This window comes from Protopterus annectens, chromosome 3.part1 (assembly GCF_019279795.1).
Source record: "Protopterus annectens isolate FY-2018-M chromosome 3.part1, PAN1.0, whole genome shotgun sequence".
NCBI classification, from domain to species: domain Eukaryota; kingdom Metazoa; phylum Chordata; order Ceratodontiformes; family Protopteridae; genus Protopterus; species Protopterus annectens.
In genome coordinates, this window is record NC_056732.1 from 106931316 (window position 1) to 106949199 (window position 17884).

The following is a 17884-nucleotide window of genomic DNA, read 5'->3' on the forward strand; positions in this document are numbered from 1 at the left end:
ATACGTATGCGCAGTACATCAAAAAGCAGAATCAGTATACCACAACAGGCAGAAGAACAGCAATCCGCCGTTATACAAAGACATTATTTAAGAAAAGTAAGTATTTTTTTTCTTAAATATTGTCATTGTATAATAGCAATAACCGACTCCGTGGTTGTGGTATATTGAAGATTTACCCACGGTTGGCTTTGTTAGGCTTCGCCCTCGTGATTAAACCACACCAACTGTGGGTAAATCTACAATATACCACACCACGTGATCAGTTATTACTTAAATATTAACCAGACTCCCTCTTCCCTGAGGGTGTAAGACCTCAGAGTTGGCGACTTGCTGGCATATCACTCCTGCTGATACTTAGGATGTAACCCGTTCAGGAAAACAGTTTAGTAAACTTGTATCTGTGAATGTTGTTGCAGGAAAACAGGATTTTTTGAACTGTCACATTCCTGTACTTTGTCTACTAGAGGCATTGTGCTAATATACAACTAATGTAGACAATTGTGGAAGAAGGTGAACCGTGCTGACAGGATGGCTCCTCATATAGACTGAATTCTCTCATGACCACAAAGAGTCTTCTTTAGTATGTGGATAATCACTACATAGTGTCTTTAACAGTACTGGGGGGGGGCATAAATACAGGCATGGTTAATATGCTTTGTTTTGTTAATCCTGACAGAAAGTATGAGTGTCACAATGTTAAAAATACGGGAGCTGTACGAAAAAAGAGGTGCAAGTCACTGTTCTAAAATATGAAAGCTATTTCATTGACAGCCTTATGTAGTTAGACTTGTCTGAAGATGCTATATGTTTGTGGTGGGCTGTCTGTATCTAGAACGTGTCCAAATGTGTGTGTGTATTTATACTCCTAGCTTGCATCCTATCTGGACTGTATAGCAACATTCAGAATTGTGGAAGAAGCAACTTACTTTAGGATTTGCAGGGCTTCAACGTGACTCACATGGTTTGACAGTATACCCATTGTTAGTGTGACTGTCTCTGCTTAGGGGGACTGCTACTTGGTTTATGAAATGTTGTCAATGAATAAAGTTACAAGAAATAACTGTGGCATAGTTACTCGCAGACAATAGTCTCTGTGAATGACAACAACACTAGTAAGCATAACAAAATACAGACACTATGATTTCATGTGAGGCAACATCTGATCACTAAGACTTGTGACAGAATGTGACCAATTCAGCAGTTTAGTAGAACAATATTTGTTGCAATCACAGTTAGGACCAAAATAATCCCTGATAAGTGAAACATGAGATGCATGTGCTGGGTGGTGGGAAGTGTATAGAAAAATAATTCACTTTGTTGTAAGTGTTAAAATAGTAAAACATCAGAGTACAACTAAAGAAACAAACTTTAAGTAATATCAGTGCAACAGTAGTAATGTAAGAGCAAGCACACGGAGAAGTAATAAGTCAAGATAGTGTGTAGCATAAATGAATACAGTTATGATACAAGAAATCAGTCAGTGAAACAAGTAAAACAGGTAAGAAGAGTGCCTGTACACTGTCATAACATCATGTAGTATAATGTTTCTCTGAAAATATGTATAATTGTTAGACATGAGATGTGAAGAGGACTAAGTAAACTGAGGTGAAGGTAGGAAAGGACAGGGACAGAAAAAAATAACATACAATTAAATTTAAAAAAGTTCAGGTGATCCAGGCAATTCTACATAACTAGAGTTTGGGGACAGGCTTATTGCAAAGTCAGGGTGCACCCATCTGGTGACACACCATTGTCGACACAGGACCTCATACTATTGTTGACACAGGACCTCACTGAACCATCAAATACATCCCTTCCAGTGTGCCTGTTCCAAATTGGGCCCCACAACTGCTAAGGCCAGCCCTGACATAATCTGCTGATTGTGCTGTGCTGAGTAAATTGCAATGAAGTCCTTTAGTTGCCTTTTTAAACAGGTAATCAAAGCCCAAATTTTACCATGGGGATAAGTGTGGGGGATGGACATCAGAATGCAAGAAGTTTCATTTTATTAGACTGAATTTGAATAGTTAAGGATAGGTATGGGACAAACTTATAGTCTACAAATTCTTTCTATAACTTCCATGACTTGCTGAACTTATCAATACAACTGAATACCATGGGCTGCTGAGAGGTGAGTATAGAGGAGTAGCTACCCATGTTGCCCTGCCTCATCAGTTCTTCAGTCTGTTAAGCCCCAGGTTTGTATGGTTTTGCAGAAGATGAGGTTGCCCAGTTGTTCTGGAATTTGGCTCCTGTAAGACAGTAAAACTTCTCTCCAAAATGAGATCCTTTTGGTAGAAATCCAATAAGGGGTTTTGTGGTGACCTTGTTAGCTTGAGTCCTGTTCCCAGATGCAGGAAGATATTTGCTATAGTCAGAAATGCATCATTGCAGTTAATTACAGCTAGAGAGCCAGAGACATTCTTAAAGGTCTTAACAATGGGTGGAACATCAGCCGGCTATATAAGAAATGATACTCTGTGATACTCTGTGACCCCCTTCCCAAATGGTGAGATGATGATTTGTAACCTAGCCTATTAATTTTCATTGAGTCAGTCATTCATTATTCACCTAATCCAATGCAGAGTTACAGGGGAGCAAGTACCATTGTGGCACTCAGTGGGTGCAAGGCTATGAACTAATCTGGAAAAGGACATCTTGTATAGCACCTTCACCTATAGGCAATTTTAGGGTTTGCTGCTGACACTGGAGCATCTGATAAAAACCTACATGGACATGGGGGGACATGTAGACTCCATACCAAATGGACACAATATCAGGCAAATTTTTCCTTGGTATTACACAGACTTGTACTTTCTTAACAGAATAATTAAATCCACCATGAAGAAATACAAACAGCTTGCAGCTATTATGAATAATCACTCAGCCCACATCCCACATATACAGGTTCACAAACAATATATGAATACAGCATACAGTGTTACTTTTCATTTAATGAAATGCATTATTATACACATTCTAAGCCACGGTGGTGCAGCAGTAGCATTGTTGCCTCACAGCAAAAGGTTCTTCCGTTCGAGTCTCGGCTGGAACGCCTTCTGTGTGGAGTTTGCATGTCCTCCCCGCGGTCAAGTGGTGTTTGAAAGACATGTGTGAATGTGCGTGCCTTCATTGAAGGTTGGGCGTCGGGCTGGCACCTCTGCACTGTAAAAACCTACTGCCAATCATTAGCGGACCGGAGTTCTGCTGTGGCGACCCCTAACCAGGAGAAGCTGAAAGAACAAGAACAACGACATTATTATACACATTCCCCTTTGTAAAGCACCATGTTGTGATTCCTAACTTTTTTACATCTGACAGCTTTGACTGTTATGTATATATTTTTTATATGAAAAAATATTAAAAACATTATATTATAAAAGCTGTTCGCTTCTTCTACATTAATTTTCCTGCTGCATGAACAGAAAATGTACATCATGGTTACTGTGGCTGCCAACCTTGGCTGACATCTTCAGGGGTGTGAAAATAGGTGAAGGCTGCCAGCCTAGCCAGATAGAATTCTGTAGATAATTCTGTCATTTGTAAATATTAATGTAAGCCACAGGCTTGTTCTCTTAAATGTGAAAAGACTGCATTGGATATTGAACTGCAAAAATATAACAACAGTGCACTCTGCTGTAAGAAAGCTAAGTCAAGCATTTCATGACTGTCTGTGATGTCAAAATTCGGAGCCAATATGTCTGGAGGGAGGCATCCTGCCTATTGTTTTCAGACCAGAGTTAATGGCTAGAATTTGTATGTATAAATGTTCTTTATTGCTCTGGTTTCTGACCAGGTGTAGAGAATGTAAATGTAGTTTCTGTTAACCTGGGAACATCAGAGAAGTCTGAAGAACGATGTCATGTGAAGCAGCTCTGTGTTATCAATTTGAAGAGAGAATCAGAGAGCTCAGAGTATTTTTTCTTGAGAACATCCAGCATCACCAGCACTGTCTTGGTCTAGATATAAGTTATTTAGAACTGTGTTTTCTCTTAGAAATAGCTAGGAATTAGGAAGATTAGACTAGTTTGTTTTTCTACGATGTCAGAACTTTTGCTACTGTATTATTTTAAGTATTTCTCTGTGAGCTCTGAACTCTTGACTAGCAATGTGTAGTAAGAAGTATTTGTCTTGTGTTTTTATTATTTATTATTAAATATTTTATACCTTTTAACTGTGGCTGTTTTGTGTAGAGATAATTTGAGCTCTAAGGGTACATTGCATGTGTACAGTGATACTGTACCAAGTCACTCTAATAAGCCTTGACTGTTCAGTCACAATTAGCATCTAGATAATAATATTGCACAGTAATAATTAGACACCCTTCATAAGGGCCTTTGAGTAGCTGATAAATATTAGTTGGGTGGTGGCAGTGGTTTCTACCATATAGTCTGGGTAAAAGAGGCACAGCTGGAGAACCTGTGCCAAACTTCCCCAGGAGTGTCTGTGTGGTTGTATATAATTCTTATTTCAAAGTGTGTGTGTGTCAGCTACTTGGACAAGGATGCAAAGCACTGGTTAGACAGAGAGAGTGCTGGAGCATTTAGCTTGCCCGCTAGGCTGAGATCTGGACCCTACAGCTGTGACAGTGGAGAGTCTTACTAGGGACCAGGAGGAAAAGAAAGAGACCAGCCCCAGATAGACTGTGATCTCTGTGTCCTCTAAAGGGAAATTGTAATTTTCTGTATGTGCATTTATTATCCTTTCCCTATATGGACAACCCTCTCTGGTGTTAGTGGTGAGGATTGAGGCTCCTTGATTGCTGGGCCAGTGCACGGGCACCACATATTAATTGTTTGGCAGTGGTGGGATATCCGCACCACATATTAATTGGTTGGCAAATACTAATTGGCTTGTAGTGGTGTGGGTATAGTGAATTCCTGTAGCTTGTGTACAGTGATCCCTGAAGGTGTTTTTGTACTCTAAATCAGCCACGGAGTGAATACTCAAAGTTCAGATCACAATTGTTTTATTTCTTTTGTTAGTTTAGTTAGTCAGGGAGAGCAGGCAGCATGTCAGCAGAGGAGTACATAAAGATGGCAAGGAGCCAGCTGGCTGAGATGCTCCAGGCTAGGGGACTGGTGCATGGAAACCCGACTAAGGCAGACATGATTGCAGCTTTGGTCACAGCTGCATCAGAAAACAGCAACCAGGAGGACGATTAGACAAGCAGTGGAGATGTACCACACTCCGAGAATGGACAGCTCAAGCTTTCTGCAGAGGACTTAAAATCCATCTGGAGCTAAAGAGACTTGAGTTGGAGGTCAGGTGTGTGGAAATAGAAGCAGCTGAGAGACTGAGGTGTCTAGAGAGTGAGGACAATGAGAAACTGTGACAGTTGCAGGCTGAGGAGAATGAGAAACTGCCATGCCTGGAAGCCGAGGAAAAGGTGAGGCAGAGGCAGCATGAGAAGCAGATGCTGACTCGTCACCAGAGTCATACAGGTAATGGGGAAGGGAGTAATTGAACCCCAGAAGCACAAAAGGTCAGTAAATTTCTTCCGCAGTTTAAAGAGGGGGATAATTTTGATAGTTTTATTCATATGTTGGAGAGGGTATGTAAACAGTATGATGTTGACCAAAGGCTCTGGGAACGGTTCCTGACCCCCTTACTCCATGGTAAAGCTGCAATTGTGCTGTCCAAAATGTCTGATATTGCATGTTTTGATTACACTGCTGTTAAGGATCACGTTAAAATTGTTTAAGCTAACACCTGAAACATATAGGAAAAAGTTTTGTGAGTACAGACACAAGGCAGATGAAAGTGTGTGTGAAAATGTTGCTGAAATGAGCACATATTTTCATAGGTGGATGAGTGGATGTCAAGTCACCACTTTTGAAGGGCTGGCAGACCTTTTGGTGAGGGAACAAACCCTTAGCAATTTCCCTGAGGACATGAGGATCTGGTTAGCTGATAGACAATGAGCTACTTCAGAGGGGCTTGGGAAGAAGGGAGACCTATACCTAGCAAGCAGGGCATACCTGTACAGGAAAGGGCCTCCCAGTACTGCTCATGGGCCTAAAGGAACCCATGGTGGGCAGCACAGACTGCCCAACAGAATCTACCAGTAGCAGGGGAAGCCACTAGTCCAGGTACACGTCCAGGATCTAGGATTAAATGTTTTGAATGCAACCAGTGGGGCCATGTGGCACACAGATATCCACGAAGGCAAGGTAGGGAACAAAAGGTGAGAGAGCCAGTAAGTGGGAAAGACAAAATGCCAATAGCAGGTTGTCTTGAGACAACAGGTGTACCAAACTAACAACCTGCAGACGTCCTGATAGGAAAGGATTTGGATGAGGCAGTACCATGTGTTTATGCAGTTACACACAGTCAGGCTAGGAGATAAGCATGTGGTTCTGGTAGCCTGGGGGAGACCCAGACAGGCTGCATACTTACAGCCAGGACTGGTGAGGTGGTTACTTCAGGGAGAGAGCTACTCTGTAGCAGTGAGACTGAATGTGAGCCACAGCTGCTTATGGGTGCTGATGTTCCCTTGGACAGAGTGACTGCAAAGGTAGAGGTGTGTATTTGTACCGAGGCTGACAGTGAGGCACCACTCTCAGAGGATGCCAGACTTCCTGTGGAAGGGGAGCTTTGAAGTGTTACAAAGAGAGAGTTGAGACAGGCACAGCTCTCAGACCCTACATTGCAAGGCCTGAGGCAGGTAGCTAAGGAGGCACCTTATTCTCAAGGGAAGGGGGAATCTGTATGCTGGGACAAAGAGTTACTGTATAGAGAGTGGACCCCTGAGGGAGGACTACAAGGGGAGAGGGTACAGCAATTGGTAGTGCCTAGAGCCTACTGTCTGGTGCTTCTAGCCATAGCCCATGATATTCCCTTTGCATGTTATATAGGTATAAAAAATACAAAGAAACATATTATGTAGAACTTCTATTGGACTGGAATTTCCAGACAACTGGATACTGCAGAACCTGTGAGCCAGTGGCAAAAGGTAGGCAAGGCAGGAGACCAGGTGAGAGCTACTTTGATGCCTTTGCCTGTGATTGAGGAGCCTTTTCAGAGGGTAACTATGAATATTGTGGGGCCTCTGAGTACCCCAAGTACCACAGGGAAAAATTATATCCTAGAGGTAATGGATTATGATGCACAATACCCTGAAGCAGTGGCTTTGTCCTCCATTGAGGCAGAAAAGGTGGCCAATGCTTTGTTGCAGATTTTCAGCAGGATAGGTTTCCCAAAAGAAATACTGACTGACAGAGGTACCAATTTCATGTTAGACCTGCTGGGTTGTCTGTGGAAGTACTGTGGGGTGAAGCACCTGAAGACCACCCCCTACCATCCCCCAGACTAATTGTCTTGTTGAGAGGTTAAACTCTACGATCAAGTCCATGCTACTGGAATTTGCAGACCAGTTTAAGAGAGAGTGGGACAAATATTTGCCCCATCTGTTGTTTGCTTACAGAGAGGTTCCCCAGGAATCCACAGGTTTTTCACCCTTTAAGTTGCTGTATGGGCATAGGATGAGGGGCCCTCTAGATTTAATTTGAGAAGAGTGGGAAGGTGAGTGTGAATCTCAAAAGGAGTCTGTTGTGGCATATGTCCTAAACCTCAGGACAAGGCTCAGGGAACTGGCGGGCTTGACCCAGGAGAACCTGGCAGAAGCCCAACAACAGAAAAAGGCATGGTATGACAGGACTGCTTGAGCTAGGGAGTATGCTGTAGAACAGCAGGTAATGGTTTTCGCTCCTATCAGACACAACAAGCTGCAGGCAACTTGGGAGGGACCCTACAAAATGGTAAGAAAAGTAAGTGATGTTAACTACACAGTGGAATTGCTAGGCAGGAGGCAGGGGCACAAATTGTACCATGTTAACATGATGAAACCTTGAGGCCCTTGTGCTCAGCATTTGCAGTGGATTGCAGGAGGAGTCTGAGGGAGACCTGGTGAATGATCTCCTCAGTGAGGCTTGAACTGACACCTCGGTGGAAGGGGTAGTGATGTCCCAGTAGCTATCTCCCACCCAGGTTCGAGAAATCCGAGCAGTGTTACAGGAGGTTGGGGACATGTTCACTGGGAAATCAGGGTGAACCCACCTGGTGCAGCACCAGGTGGATACAGGACCCCAAAGGCCTATTAGGCAGGCCCCTTATAGGGTGCCTGAGAGAGTCAAACAGGTTCTGAGGGAGGAGATACAGGAAATGTTGGAACTAGGGGTGATTCAAGAGTTCAAGAATCCCTGGGCCTCCCCAGTGGTGCTGGTGCCAAAGAAGGATGGCAGCACCAGGTTCTGTGTGGACTACAGAAAATTAAATAGTATCACAGAGTCAGATGCTTACCCCATGCCTAGGACAGACGAGGTCTTAGAGCAGCTGGGTGGGGCTAAGTATCTTACAACCACTGATCTTACCAAGGGTTACTGGCAGGTGCCCTTGACTCCCAGTGCTAGAGAGAAGTCAGCCTTTATGACTCCTTTTGGCTTGTATGAGTTCACAAAGATGCCCTTTGGGATGAAAAATGCCCCAGTGACTTTCCAGAGGCTGGTAGATCATATCCTAGCAGGAGCAGGAGGGTTTGCCCTTGCTTACCTAGATGATATTGCCATCTACAGCCATTTCTGGAAAGAGCACCTTCAGCATGTCAGGGAGGTGATGGGCAGACTACAGACTGCAGGGTTGAGCATTAAGCCCAGCAAATGTCAGGTGGGTATGGCAAAAGTCTCCTACCTGAGACATAGACTGGGGAGTGGTAAGATCAGGCCAGAGCCTGCCAAAGTAGAAGCCATTCAGGCATGGCTTGTACCTGTTATCAAAATGTAGGTGAGGGCATTCTTAGGGACAACAGGGTACTACAGAAAGTTCGTCCCCAGCTATAGTACCATAGCTGCTCCCCTCACAGACCTGACAAGGAAGAACAGGCCAGATAAGGTACTGTGGATCACAGCATGTGAGCAGGCATTCCAGATGTTTAAAGAAGCTTTAGGAGGACCCCCTGTGTTAGCCAGTCTAGATTACAGCAAAGAATTTGTTATGCAGGTGCATGCTTCAAACCATGGCGTGGGGGCTGCACTTAGCCAGATTTCTTCAGAGTGAGAAGAACACCCAGTGATTTATCTCAGTTGTAGGCTCTAACCCAGGGAGGAATGCTATGCAGCTGTAGAAAAGGAATGTCTAGCAATAGTGTGGGCACTGCAGAAACTTCAGCCTTATCTGTATGGAAGAAAAATTCACTGTAGTGACAGATCACAATCCCCTAACATGGTTAAACAAAGCCAGCCAGCAAAATGTTAAGTTGCTAAGATGGAGCCTAGGGTTGCAAGCATATGATATGTCAGTGCAGCACCACAGTGGGATTTAGCAATGCCATCACAGATGGGCTCTCAAGACAGAGAATGGGGTAAGATATACTCAGAGAGACCTAACCCTGTCAAGCAACATTTCTCAAGGGTCACTTGAAAAACTAGCTTGAGATCTCCGGGGGGGGGGGGGGTGGAAGATAGGTAAAGGCTGCCAGCCTAGCCAGATAGAATTCTGTAGATAATTCTGTCATTTGTAAATATTAATGTAAGCCAAAGGCTTGTTCTCTTAAATGTGAAAAGACTGCATTGGAAATGTGAAAAGACTGCATTTTGAACTGCAAAAATCTAACAAAAGTCTTTGATGTCAAAATTCGGAGCCGATATGTCTGGAGGGAGGCATCCTGCCTATTGTTTTAAGACCACAGTTAACAGCTAGAATTTGCATGTATAAATGTCCTTTATTGCTCTGGTTTCTGACCAGGTGTAGAGAATGGAAATGTAGTTTATGTTAGTCTGGGAACACCATGCTGTCATGTGAAGCAGCTCTGTGTTATCAATTTAAAGAGAGAGAATCAGACAGCTCAAAGCATTTTGTCTTGAGAACATCCAACATCACCAGCACTGTAGTAATAGCTAGGAATTAGGAAGTTTAGACTAGTTTATTTTTCTGTGGTGTCAGAACTTTTGCTACTATATTATTTTAAGTATTTCTCTGTGATCTCTGAACTCTTGACTAGCACTGTGTAGTAAGAAGTATTGTCTTGTGTTTTTATTATTTATTATAAAATATTTTTAAACTTTTCAACTGTGGCTGATGAATATTAGTTGAGTGGTGGCAGTGATTTCTACCATATAGTCTGGGTAAAAGGGGCACATCTGGAGAACCTGTGCCAGCCTTCCCCAGGAATGTCTGTGTGGTTGTATATAACTCTTATCTCAAAGTGTGTGTGTGTGTGTGTGTGTGTGTGTGTGTGTGTGTGTGTGTGTGTGTGTCAGCTACTTGAGCAGGGACACAAAGCACTGGTTGGACAGACAGGATGCTGCTGGTTTTAGCTTGCCCACTAAGTTGAGATCTGGACCCTATAGCTGTGCCAGTGGGGAGTCTTATTGGGGATCTGGAGGAAAAAGGAGAGACCTGCCCCAGACTGACTGTGATCTCTGTGTGCTCTTAAGGGAAATTGTACTTTACTGTGTGTGTATATATTATCTTTTCCGTATATGGACGCCCCTCAATGGTGTTAGTGGTGAGGATTGAGGCTCCTTGATTGCTGGGCCAGTGCACAGGCGTCACAAGGGGCAAACCACTTATGCAAGATTATATGAGAAGACAGGGAAGCCTCAGACATATCTTGTTTTTTTTATTTATGCAGGATTAAGCAATGGTAGATAATTAGCTTATCTCTTCTGAATTTGTTTGGTTTTGGTCTGCTAACAGGCAGGGTACCAAAGTATCTAAAAGAGGATTATTTCCCAGCATTAAGGTCCTAAAGAAACTGAGATCAGGGGTTAGCACCAGTGTGGAGAGACACCCTTTTGTTATGATTTAAGATTATTTCTGCTTAACAGAACCATTGGGTGTTGTAAGTGGGTAGGCCTATACAGTAGTTGCCTGACACGGACTCTTTACCGTGTGATTTTTCAAAGTATAGGATGTTCTCTGCAAGGAATCCAAATAGTTTTTCTGCCAATCAAAGTATCAATACAGGTAGTGTAAGCCTTCCTAATACCACCACGTTGTTTTTCACTCTCTTCATTTCTCACTATTTCTAAGTGCTGTGGGTTTCACGGACAAGACAGAGACATTTCAGCTTTGTAATCACTCTTTTTATTATCATTTTTATGACTTACTCATGGTTTTGTTATTTCTTTACTACAACTGAAGAAATGTTTAAGAACTCTTGGAGGAATGACTCATGACTTTCAGAACTGATAAATATAAATAAGTGTACTTGTGGTAATCAAACAGCACCAAAGGACCATAAGAACACGCTGTAATTCTATTTGGGTCTAATCACAATGTTGAAGATTGTGAAAATCATGCTAAATGTAGCAGGCTACTAAGTTAATTAATCAAATAGTGTTAAATTCATACTTAACTGAAAATGGCTTAAAACTGTAGAGAAACAGGCCAAGAAAATATTAAAAAAAAACACAAAAACAAATGAGCCAACTAATATGGACAAAATGAAGGGTGTTACTATAGGAAAGGGCTGCATGACTTAAAGAAGAAAGAAATATAGGGTCTTATAATCTGGTGAAGTATAGCTGTCTACAAGTTCCACTGACACAAGTATATCATATGCAAGATAGCTCTCAAAAACAAGGTCTTGAAGACAGCCAATCAAATGTCAAAAAGAGCACCCACTGATGCTAGTGCTGCAGAACTGTATAATAAAACAGACACCTTCATTGGCACCTATGTCAATACCTACCTCCAGCATACTAAGAATATTAAGGAATATGAAAAATGTCAGGGACCCAGACTGCAGCATCATCAAAACATGACCAGTAGAGGTTAGTACCATGTGAAAAACAGTTTCCAACTCTTTAATTTATACAATGAGCATATTAGTAGAAGAAATGTTATGAACAAATTTGGAGCAGCAACAAAAACCTATGACATCTCCTATCGCCAATGCACATATGACTTTATGCTTACAGAATGTAAACTTTCACTGGGACCATTGAAGGAACAAGGAATAACAAGGAAAAGAAATAGGTGCGCCTCTACATTATGTTGAGAGGGAAATAATTTTAATTCAATACAAGTATAGTCCCTCCAAATATACAGTTAAATTATGACGCTGATTAATCTGTGTTAAGTGGTTTTTCACCATGTGGTGTCATTTTAGTTACACTGTGAATATTGTGGGAAAGTTGTTTAAATGGGGTCTATATTAGATCATCGAAATGGCAGAATTTCAAATGATCTAATATTGAACCCAATATCACGAACGCTGAAAACAGCGAAGCTGCACAAAAGCAAATTCTTTCCTAGGGAAAGAATTCGGTTGGCCGTTGTTGTGGCTTTGCTGTTTTCAGTGATGCAGTGGAAAGTTATGGGTTGAGTTAAGGTAAGAGTGTGATTGTGTGGACGTTTGGGTTAGGGCATGGGTTGGGTGAGTGTGCGATAGTGAGAATTTGGGGTTAGAGGTGGGTTAAGTGAGTTAGGGCATGGGTGAGGTGAGTGTGCGATAGTGACGGACCTTAGAATTAGGGTCTGGGTTAAGGTAAGTGGATAGATAGTGTATGTGCAGTGTAGTTAGATGTACCTTTTAAATGTATGTGTGTAGCTTGCTGCTTTTTAGTGTGCTTGTGGTGTGTGTGTGTTTCTCGGAACAGCAAATTTTTTCCCTGGGAAAAAATTAGCTGTTTTTAGGTTTCGATATTGTTAGGGTTCGGGTTTTGCAGTTCGACATTGCAGCATTCGAAATTCTGCCGTTTCGATGATCTGATATAGACCCGTTTAAATGGCCTACCACTGAGATGTCTTCACCAATAAAGATTATATCCAAAAGATACCAGTGTCAAAGAGAAACATTCCACCTCTGTAACAGAGGGGTAATCTCCACACTGCGCCCTCTGATATTGTTTACACACTCTTAGAAAACCGCTTCCACTTGTAAATATAAGATTTTCTAGTTGCAGGTTTTCTTGCCTCCTTCAATACCAGCTGTACATCCTCATGGAACAAGTGCCTACAGGGTATCAATATAGAATCATGCAGGCTGTCAAGTAGCAATTGCTCTAAGTTGGGGTGAACCAGTCACCCCTGGCACTGTGTGAGCAGATCCAGAGTGTGAGGAAGCTTGTGGTAATTTCCCTTAGCCAATTCCATTAAAAGGGAGAAACAACTTTGCCTGACCTAAAAGGGGGTCACCATAATAATCTTTGTTAATTATTTCTGAATCTTCATGTGTACATTGGCTATCAGTGCAAAGGGTGGAAAAGGTCTAAAGGAGCAAAAATGCTTCTGTCTTCCAAGCATGGTTGCAAGTGTGTCTCAAACAGAATTTTTCCAACTGTTTGTTTTGAAAGGAGTCAAACAAAACTATTTGAAGTGTTACCCACATCTGTACTAAATCCAGGCAGAACTTTCTCCTGAGTTTCCAGTTGTGAGGGTCCATCTGGGGTATGCTTAGTCAATCTGCCAATAGGTTTTGCTCTGATAGGATGTATGAAGCCTACAGCATCAGGGAATGTTTTAAGGCTTGTCTCCAGGCCATCAGTGCCAACTGTCAAAAAGGGTATGACCTTGTATCCCTTTGTTTGTTCTGGTGCCACACAACTGTGGGGTCATCTGTGACCAAAAAAAAGAGGAACTGGAGACATAAGCACTGAAGAACTTTTAAGGTTTGAGTCACTGCTAACATTTGACATTTGTGTGCTTTGTAATGTGCAATTTACTCCATTTTCCTTGCATTAGAACTCCCCTGGACATTGTTCTGCATTCAAAATCTGACATGTCCATCTGGACCAATTGAACTAGGGTCTGGAGGGAAAAGGCAGGTGTGGATTAAGAAACATCTTATCCCTCTACCACTAACTCTCATTTCAAAAAACCCTGCACTGGTACCTGGAATTCCAAGGGGATCAGGTGCTGGATCCAACATTTTTTAAGTACCAATGAATTTTTCTAATGTGGAGTCTGATCAGCGATGTCAGGAGGATCGATGATGCCACAAGGCCCAGAATTTTCAGAAACTCTTTTGCAGAGGCAGCTCCTTGAAGAGAGAAATCCCTGAAAATCTTCTGAACAGTCAGATTTTTGTCTTCTGATAGAAGGGCCATACTTTCTTTTGTGCCCATCATACACCCCATCAAAACAATGCTTTGAGAGGATGTGAAACAGGACTCTAGTAGGTTCAACTTGAAGACTGAAGCAATTGGAATGTGATAATAAGCATCCTTCAGATGTAAATCCACCATGAAACAGTGGTCTGTAAGAAGGTGTAGGACTGTCTGCAGGGTGGACATCTTAAATGTGGGTACTTTCAGAAAGGTATACAGGTACAAGAAAAACAATGGTCACCATAATAGCTCCTTTGTGGGTACCAAAAAGATTCTGGTGTATAATCCTTTTCCTTTTGTGGTGCAGGAACTACTTCAATAACCCCTGCTTGCAATGTGTGAAGGAGTATTGGAGAGAACAGATGTGCCTGGTCTGGCAGGAGAGGGAGTTTCCCCTGAATGGAGGAGGATTTTCTGTCCACTGATAAAAGTAATGTCACTGAATCTTTCTCAACACTCACTTGTCTGAGACTATATGTGGCCAGGCTGCTGGGTTGAGTAAAAGCAGGGTGAAGGAGAGAGGACAGGAGGGACAGTAGGAAGGGATGGGATGGCCTGAATCTTGGCATAGTCATTTTTTTAGCAGGCAAATGATCTTTTTTGGGAAAGGAACCCCTTTTTATTTGGTTTGGAAGCATTATCTTTCTACCGTTTTTCCTCTTGGTAGGAAAAGTTGGGAGATGGAAAAACAAAGAATCAATCACAAAGCTTAGAGGTTAGTACCTTCTTTGAATATGCCAAAAAGACCCGTGAGGGTTTGCCAGCTCAGCATTCTGTGGAAACCCATTCTTAGTTAAAAGGTTTTTATTTTTATGCCAACACACCATGAGCTACCACTATAGAACTATCAGTTGGCTAAAGTGATTTTATCTGGACTAATCCTTTGTACTCTGTTTATTGATAGTCTTGTCAATCTCTGGGTCACAGGTGGGAAAAGAGACCTGAACCAAGCTTTCCGGATTACCTCTGTTTGTAGTGTAAGAGTCTGGATAGCAGCAGGTCCAAACACAAATTAAGAACTTAAAGGATAATTCAAAAATCTCTTTTTAAATCTTCAGAAAAAGTCTTGTTATGTAATTAAGCATACCTTCTCAATACAAAAGAATATGCTGCATTTTTATAAAGTGTCTCCAACTTCCAAAGCAACACCTCAAAGTGTGTTTTGAAACCCGAGTCACATTAGAAACAATCTCATTGATTTAATACTTATGTTCAGCAACCAAAGATACAGCAAAGTCAACTACATTGTAAGCACATTACAAAATAATTTTCCACATGAAGCCCTGATAATTTAACATTCTAAACTTTAAATTACTAGACGGAACCAACTATTTTCCATGAGACTTTAAGCACTTGCCAATTTTATCCTGCAGTGTATGGTTAGAAGAAGCCAAGGTTCTCTTGTTAGAGTTGTCAGCTGGAGAAAGTGCAGCTGATTCACACTAGGAATTTAGTCCTTAATTTTTAAATTATCAGGGTTTCATGTGGAAATTTATTTTGCAATGTGCTTACAGTTTAGATGACTTCGCTAGATCTTTGCCTGGTTAACAGAAGTGTTACACGAATAAGATTATTTCTAATGTGAATCAGGTTCAAAACATTTTGAGGAGTGCTTTGGAAAGTGCAGACACCATTTCTAGAACTGCAGCTTCTTCTGTTGTACTGAGATGGTATGCTTGGTTGCATACCTGTAATTGTTCTGAAGACGTAGATGGCCCTCTGCTATCTAGGTTCTCAAACAATGGGATGACAGAAGTAAACGGATGCATGGGACAAATTGGAATGTAGAATGTTTCATATTCCTAGGATCTTCCCTAAGAAGGCATCCAGTGTCACAGGGCAAAACAAACAAAAGTCTCAGCCTAACAGGAATCAGGGTACCAAGCAGCTTTCCCGAGATCAGAATCTCATGCTCTGACTCTGTGTGATAGGGGATTGGCTAAGCCCATCTCATCAGAGGAAGCCTAACTACTGTCACAGAAAGTCAGATATTCAGTCTGTTGCGCTCATATAGATGAATGTCCTCAGTAGCCTGCACTGGTGGATTACAGCATCCAGACTCAGATAAGATCCCATTGGGAAAGTACAGTTGTATAACATCTTACCATAACAGTAGATTACCTTCTCTTCGTTGTCACAATATTCCTAAAAGAAGGGATCTCCTGCCAAGGACAACCCAGCATCTGGCCAGCATACCAAAGCCTTTAGTACCTACAGGCACCAAAAGTCACACTTATGCTCCCTGCGCAAGGCACACTGGGCATAATTCCCTACATCACCAGATGGAGAGCCAATTGGCTCATGGAAAAGACACGTGGTTACAGTGGGTGAATCCAGATCCAGCAAGAGGCCAGTTACTAGTGGTGTGCCACAGGGCTTAATGTTGGGACCACTCCTGCTTGGAATATACTTCTCTGAAGTCAAGACAAAAGTGGAAGACCTCTGAATGACAAAGTCTGCCAATAACTGCAATCTGGTGGCAATCACTGAATCCCACAGGATGAAGATATACTTCAGGAGGATCTAGGTGAGACAAATGAATGATGCCAAAACCATGGTGCAAATCAAAGTGCAACCAAATGCATTATTATACCTTTTAGGAAGTCAAATACGCCTAACAGCAGACTCAGAGCTGAGAGATCTAGGCACACAGATAGTAGCCTGAACTTTGACTGTGGTGAGGAAATCCTTCATTGTTGCACAACCTATAAGTAAAGGTGTGGCATCCATATCCAAGGAAATTATAGTCTCACTGTACTAAGCCCTCATTAGACCAATAATTGAGTACACTGCACCAGTTGGAATGCATTTGACTACGCAATTACGGCAGCTGACGTGACCTCTGAGGTTCCTCACAAAATAATACAGGGTGTAAACAACATGTCCAACATGGATAGACTAAAAGCCCTATCCCTATACTCTGTCTCCAACTGACTATTAAGGGGTGACCTATGCCAGACTTACAAGGCACTCACAAATTCAGCCCTGATGGACTTGCCATATACCCACAAGTCAGATAACATGAGGGTTACCAGATCTTGGGATCTAAACTTAGTGACTCAAACAAAACATGCTGGAGAGATAGATATGTGTCTCAGAGATTGCTCCTTCTTTGTAACAGGCTTCTCATTCACATTACTCAGAGCCTTTCCCTAGTCTTCTAAAAATGCAATGTAGATCAATGGATGGGGAATTGCAAATTCACACCTGGAGTAGTGCCCATGTCCTTTAGCTGGCATTCTGTAAGATACTCATTGCACAGGCACAAATCCATGCTATTCTCTTGACCCTAGGGGTCATATATTGGGTAAAATCAGGTTATATAGGCTAGGCTTGTAAGGGCTCTTAAGCCATTAGCCTAGAAATCTCTTATGAACCTATGGAAGGTAGGGAGAAATCAGTGCTGAGTGCATGGCAGTGGAGATGAGCAGAAGAACAGGACATCTATGTTGATGCCAAAAATAATCCTATTTCCCCATATGACAGAAACGATTCAAGAAGATCTACATCTGTACAAATGTAGATCCCCATAAACACAGTGTCTCAGGCAGATTGTCCAAAGAAGTATGTCAAGAATGCTTTAACACTGTTTTGGCTGTACTTGAAGTCACAGTTATTTAAGCTGTGTTTTACCCTTAATGGATGTTTTCTCATTTCAAAATGAGTGACCATGGGGCTGTATATATATATATATATATATATATATATATATATATATATATATATATATATATATATATATATATATAATTGCCCCTTTACAAAAAAGTGATTTTCCAAAGCATTCCATGGATGTGTGGCTGGGGAGTTTGCCTTTTACAGTAAACTTGCCA